General features: G+C 44.4%; 1 long non-coding RNA gene across 1 annotated transcript; it reads right to left on the reverse strand.

The window, feature by feature from the left end:
• Nucleotides 1-2,884: 2,884 nt before the first annotated feature.
• On the reverse strand, nucleotides 2,885-4,983 carry LOC105519371. The gene is made up of 3 exons (XR_001002957.1): nucleotides 4,479-4,983; nucleotides 3,767-3,872; nucleotides 2,885-3,187 (listed from the first exon to the last, which is right to left on the reverse strand). It is a non-coding gene; the product is annotated as an uncharacterized LOC105519371 (long non-coding RNA).
• Nucleotides 4,984-5,764: the final 781 nt, after the last annotated feature.

A 5,764-nucleotide genomic window follows, 5' to 3' on the forward strand; every position in this document is an offset into this window, starting at 1 on the left:
TGGGGTACCTGTTATGACTTTCATTATGGTCTAATGCAGCCAATTCTCTCCATTTCCCTGCTATATCCATTATTCTCATCTTCTTCACTAAGGGAACATAGATTCACTTTTTACCAGAACACCGTTTAAATGTTTTTAATTATTATCCTTATTTTATTATTTAATGTATATATTTTTTTGAAAAATGGTCTCATTCTGTCTCCCAGGCTGGAGTGCAGGGGCATGATCAGTGCTCACTGCAGCCTTGAACTCCTGGGCTCATGTGATCTCCCAGCTCAGACTCCTGAGTAGGTAGGACTGCAGGCATAACAGGTGTGCACCACCATGCCCAGCTTTCATTTTATTTTTCTAGAGACTGGGGCTCGTTATGTTGCCTGGACTGTTTTCAAATTCCTGGGCTCAAGTGATTCTCCCACTTTGGCCTCCCAAATTGCTAGAATTACAGACATCAGCCCCCACGCCTGGCCCTGATTAATGTCTTTAAATGAGTTTCCCAGTTTTCCTAATAACTGTGGTGAGCACAGCTTATAGTCCTGGCCAATGTGAAATGCAGAATTCACTGGTTTGGATCTCTGAAAATCTGTTTGGAAAGGGGAGAGTTATTGTTGCTCTCTTCTGTTAACCAAGTTCCCTTTGCTCTCTCTGCTTGCTGCTCTCTGGAAATAGGATGAAATGCCCTGGGTCAGCTTTAGCAGCTTGAACACCATTAAAATGATGGTCCCAGTAACAAAACTGTCAATCTATAAAATGCCTCACTCCCCAATGACATGTTGGGTATTCATGGCTGACCTGGACTATTTCTGGACTTGTTTCATGAAACTAACCCCTAGTATAACTAAGAAACCTTTTAGAATTGATATAATAAATTAAATGATAAACCTAAAAAATGAATGAAACATATTATAAAATAAAGAGACTAGACAAAATGGGCTTGCAGATGCTGACTGGCCACACATCCTTGGCGCTCACCCCCATGGATGCCTCACCTACTGTGATACTTGGAGAGCTGACAGCCATCACTCAAGAAATAAGAACACAGTGGCCTCTTCTGCAGCATCAGGGAACAAAAACTAAGCCTGTCAGCTCTCAAGAAACATACTTATGTGTGTATATATGGTATAAATTTATTCAGTTACTTTGAGATATCTCATGTTAAACAGATAAAATGAATTAAAACTAGCACAAATTTCTGGCAACAGTACTTTATCTCCCCATTATTTATCCAGCGTATTGAAAATTGGCACACATCACAGATCCTTAAGTCATTCTCTGAATCAGGAGGAGAAAAGAGAACAGAGAGAGCTCACTGTATGTGCCCGGCACTGGGTTGAGTGCTGCACCTACATCGTCCCACTTGATGCTTGCAATAACCCTGCAAGATCAAAGTAAAGTAAAAACTCACACACACAAACTCACACAAACACAAACACAAACACACACACACACACACAAACTCACACACACATACACATGCTCAAGCACACACTAGAAACTACAGAAAAAAGAAAGCATTGATGACTAATAGAAGTATAGTGCTGGCCAAACACAGTGGCTCATGCCTATAATCTCAGCACTTTAGGTCAGGCGTTCAAGACTAGCCTGGGCAACATAGCAAGACACCATCTATGAAATGCTTTCTTAGATAAAAATCATTTTTAAAAAGAGGTATAATGCCTAAGGGCTCAGGGAAGCAATATCCCTATGGCTGTATGGTAAGCAGCAGGTGAAGTTTCTTGTCAGAACAAAGTGGTAGTGATTCCAGGGTTCCTTTGCACACTTAGCCAGAAGACTGGCTAGCTGAGCACTGCCTGGGTTCACTTTACCCTTCTACAGCGCTAAAGCTCTAGCAGGTGGGACCTAAGCATACGAGAAAGTGATATTATGCAGGACTCTCTTGACTGCAAGTGACTGAAACCTAACTCGATCTAGCAGCATACTGAATTGTTTCATTCTAATTACTAAAAATGTCGATGAGTAGATGGCTTCTGGCTCAGTGGGATCACAGGTCAACTAATATCAACCAAGACTCATTCTGTCCCTTCATTTCCTGTGTCAGCTCTGCTTTTCAGGCAGGCTATTTTGAGAGAGCAGAAAAAATTGCCCCATAAATTTCACATCACTTACTTCCTTGCAAACGGCTATGCCAATAAAAGGAAAGCACCTCATTCCCAGCAGTTTTATCAAAAGTACAGGGATGACTTCCATAATCCCAGCTTGGATCACATGCCCACTCCTGAATTAATTTACCCTGATGATCTGATTGCCCAGGGTGGGTCAGCCCTTCCCAAATCACATGGACTAGACGTGGAAAAGTGGTCCTCACATAAAAAAAATGGAATGATAGTGGCAGAGGAATATGGGTGGGATCTTTATATAAAACATATGAGCACATTTGTATTTTTTTGTACACTCATTTATATAGTCACTGGGAAGAAATAGAGAAAAACCCATACACAACTTTCTCCATGCCTCTGTGTTTTGTTTTCAGCACTGAGCTGTGAGAAATTTAATTATTAAAACAAAACTTTGAAAAGAAATAACAATTTGGGACAATGGCGACACTTAGCTGATGCAACACAGCTGAGTTATTCTGTTGGGCCCATGAAGACACAATTCCCAGGAGCCCACCTGGGGTCTCCAAGGACAAGCATGTGGGCACCCTTTGGCTGCAGTTCCAACTTTCCTTCCCTGGACTCTCAGGGAGAAACAAGTTTTGCATTCAGCTGAACTGAGTTCAAGTTCAGGCTCTATGACCCACTGGCTGTGTAATTCTGGGTTAGTCTCTTGCTCTCCTTGAATCCCATATCCTCCTTGGTAAAAAAGAGAGGTAGAATTATTGTTAGGTTTTGAAGGCAAAGCGAGGGTTAAAGAAAGACAGAGACAGTTGGCAGCTTCAACAGCAACATCCTTACAGTGAGCAAAACACTGTGGAGGAAGAATCCAGCTTAGTGCCAGTGCCAACTGCCGCTCACAGGCTGGGTAATCACGGGACTGGAAGGGAGGGGTCTGGGAGGTAGAGCTTGCTGCCCAGCAGGATATGGCAAGGAGGTACCTGCAGTCAGGCTGTTGGGCCTTGGCCCGGCAGGATGTGATAAGGATGTTTCTGCAGTCAGGAGGTTAGGAAGGATGTTTCTCATGGCCCGAGTTCCCATGGAACATTGCACTCTGACCAGGGTCTGAAAAATGGCTGGAGGTTTACAAAATGGTACAGGTTAGACTAACAGCAGAATCTCCCAGGTAGATAGTTCTACAAAGTTAATTCCCTTGAGCATCTACACTGTACCGGACATGGTGCTAGGACTCAGGCCGCAGGAGGAACAGAACAGATGAGGCCCCTGCCATCCTGGTGCTCATGTCTGATGAAGGAAGCTAACAGGTCATAAGACCAGGTCAGATGGTGGTGATAATGTAAGACATTAGCAGAGAGACATGAGCTAGAAAGAAACTGAGGGAGCTGTTCCAAACACAGTGACAGGTGGAGACCCCTCCAAAAGGTGACTTTTGAGTAGAAACCTGAGAAAGGTGGAGGGGGCCATGGAGAAGGACCAGCCCATGAAGCCATCCCAGGATTAAAGACCCAACACCAGGAGGGCAATGGAATGTCCTGATCTCTGAGTCCATGCTTCCTTCCTCATTGGTGTCCAAAGAGAAACACAGGGCAATTTCATGCAGGGCCCATGATGGAAGCTGGAAGCAGCCGCATTGCAGAGCTGGGGTGGGGATAAAATCTGGTCCAACAGTGAGGCCAGAAGCAGGTGCTGCTTACCACTCACCACAATACAGGTCATGAAGCATAACCAGGACTTGAAGGAACATCCAGGGGCAGACCAGGCTGCCAGTATCTTAGTAGAGATCCTAGGAGATCAGATGAGCTGGTTGGCAGGGGGAAAACAGGAAAGCTTCAGAAAAATCTAGAGGACTCATGCCACTTAGCATGAACTTCCCCCAAGTGGGATCTGTTTGTCATTGCTGGTTCTAAGGAGTTTGTCCCACCACCCTCACCTGTCCGTTGCCCCACCAGGGGAAAACTCCGAGTGGGGGCCAAAGAAACAATCCTTGTGGAAGGGGAAAGGGTGTTTCTCATCCAAAACCAAGGGAAGACACCCACAAAACACCACTCATAAGGAGCAGAGGGGCCTGCAGGGAGAAACAGGATTCTGATGCTCATTTGGGTATCTGCTTCCCAGTGGGGAAGGGGACCATGCAGGATAGAGGGGCTAAGTGGACCCTGGGGCTACTTAGCTGCTGCTAACTCACTGTTCGAGGTGAGCCACAATAGGAGGCAGCCTCTCTAGTCTAATAATGAGATGGTAGTGTGATCAGTGGGGCCATCTGGATGCAATCGAAGGGCACAGGGAGTGATGTCTCCTCTGGCCTCCTCTTTCAGCTGCAGATTCTCCCTCTGAGTTACTGGAACAGCTTCTCCATGGACTCAGGAGTGGGAAAAACAATGTTTTTTTCTCAATGCTTAGACTTACCAATAGTTTCATTTTATCACATGAAGGCCGTGTGGCATTTTGAAGTAGAATTAGTAATCTAGATAATTACAAATTATGTTCTTAAAAGAAGCTGCTCAGTGCCATGCCTGACACATGGTGTAACTCCACTATGAGATGTCTGAGAAGCCAGGGTGCCATGGTTACAAACAAGGACTCCAGGTGCAGACTGCTTGGTTCAACCTGGATCAGTGATATGAATTTTTGCAACTCTCTGTATTGCTCTTTGCCACAGTTTTTCATCTAGCAACTAGAAGTAAAAACAAGGTTATTGTGAAAATTACATGAATTAAAGTAAGCAGAGTGCCTACAACAACAGCCCCAGGAAAATTGTCAGCCCTGAGCATGTTTTTCATTATTACTCTTAACGAGGTTACGAGTGAATGCACAGACACCAGCCATGAGCCTGGGGTTTCTCTGGCACAGGCATCAGAGACCCTGCTTTTAAAATCCTCCATTCACTCATTTGACCCTGATAAGGGAGGAGTCTCATCAGAGAGGAGCAAGCACCGAACTTGGGGTCAGACATCCCATGGTCAAAGTTGAACTCCACCACTGTTCAGCTGGGTGACTTTCCCTCTCTGATCCTCGTGTTCCTTTTTGATAAAAACGGCACAATGACAGGCCTATGGGGATTGAAGGAGCCAACAGAAAAATGTGTGTCTTAGTTTGAGTTTTCTGGAAGTAGATCCTGAGGCAAGACTACGGCGAAAAGTAAAATATCCTGAATAAAACCCAGAAGGAAGCCTTCGAAGAAACTGCTGTCTGACATGTGCATTCATCTCAGAGAGGTAAAGTTTACAACACATTTCCCAGTTTGGAAACTCTGTCTTTGAGGAATCTGTGAAGGGATATTAAGTGGCGTAAGGAAGTTTGTGGTGAGAAAGGAAACAGAGGCTTCTTGTGAGAGAGGAAACGTCTTCCAATGAAAACTGGAGAGAAGCTTTTGGAACAACTACCTTTTGATGTGTGTATTCATCTCATAGAGTTAAATCATTCTTTGGATTGAGCAGTGAGAAATCACTGTTTCTGTGGAACTTGAGAAAGGACATTTGGGAACGCTCTTAAGAATATGCTGAAAAAGAAATCCTCTCGGATAATAACCAGAAGGAACTTTCTGTGAAACTGTTCTAGGTCACGTGAAGTCCACTCACACATTTAAGCTGTTGTTTTCATTGAGTATTCTTCTTCTTTTTTTTTTTTTTTGAGATGGAGTCTTGCTCTGTTGCCCAGGCTGGAGTGCAGTGGCCGGATCTCAGCTCACTGCA

Source organism: Colobus angolensis, unplaced genomic scaffold, assembly GCF_000951035.1.
Source record: "Colobus angolensis palliatus isolate OR3802 unplaced genomic scaffold, Cang.pa_1.0 Scaffold346, whole genome shotgun sequence".
Lineage (NCBI taxonomy): Eukaryota > Metazoa > Chordata > Mammalia > Primates > Cercopithecidae > Colobus > Colobus angolensis.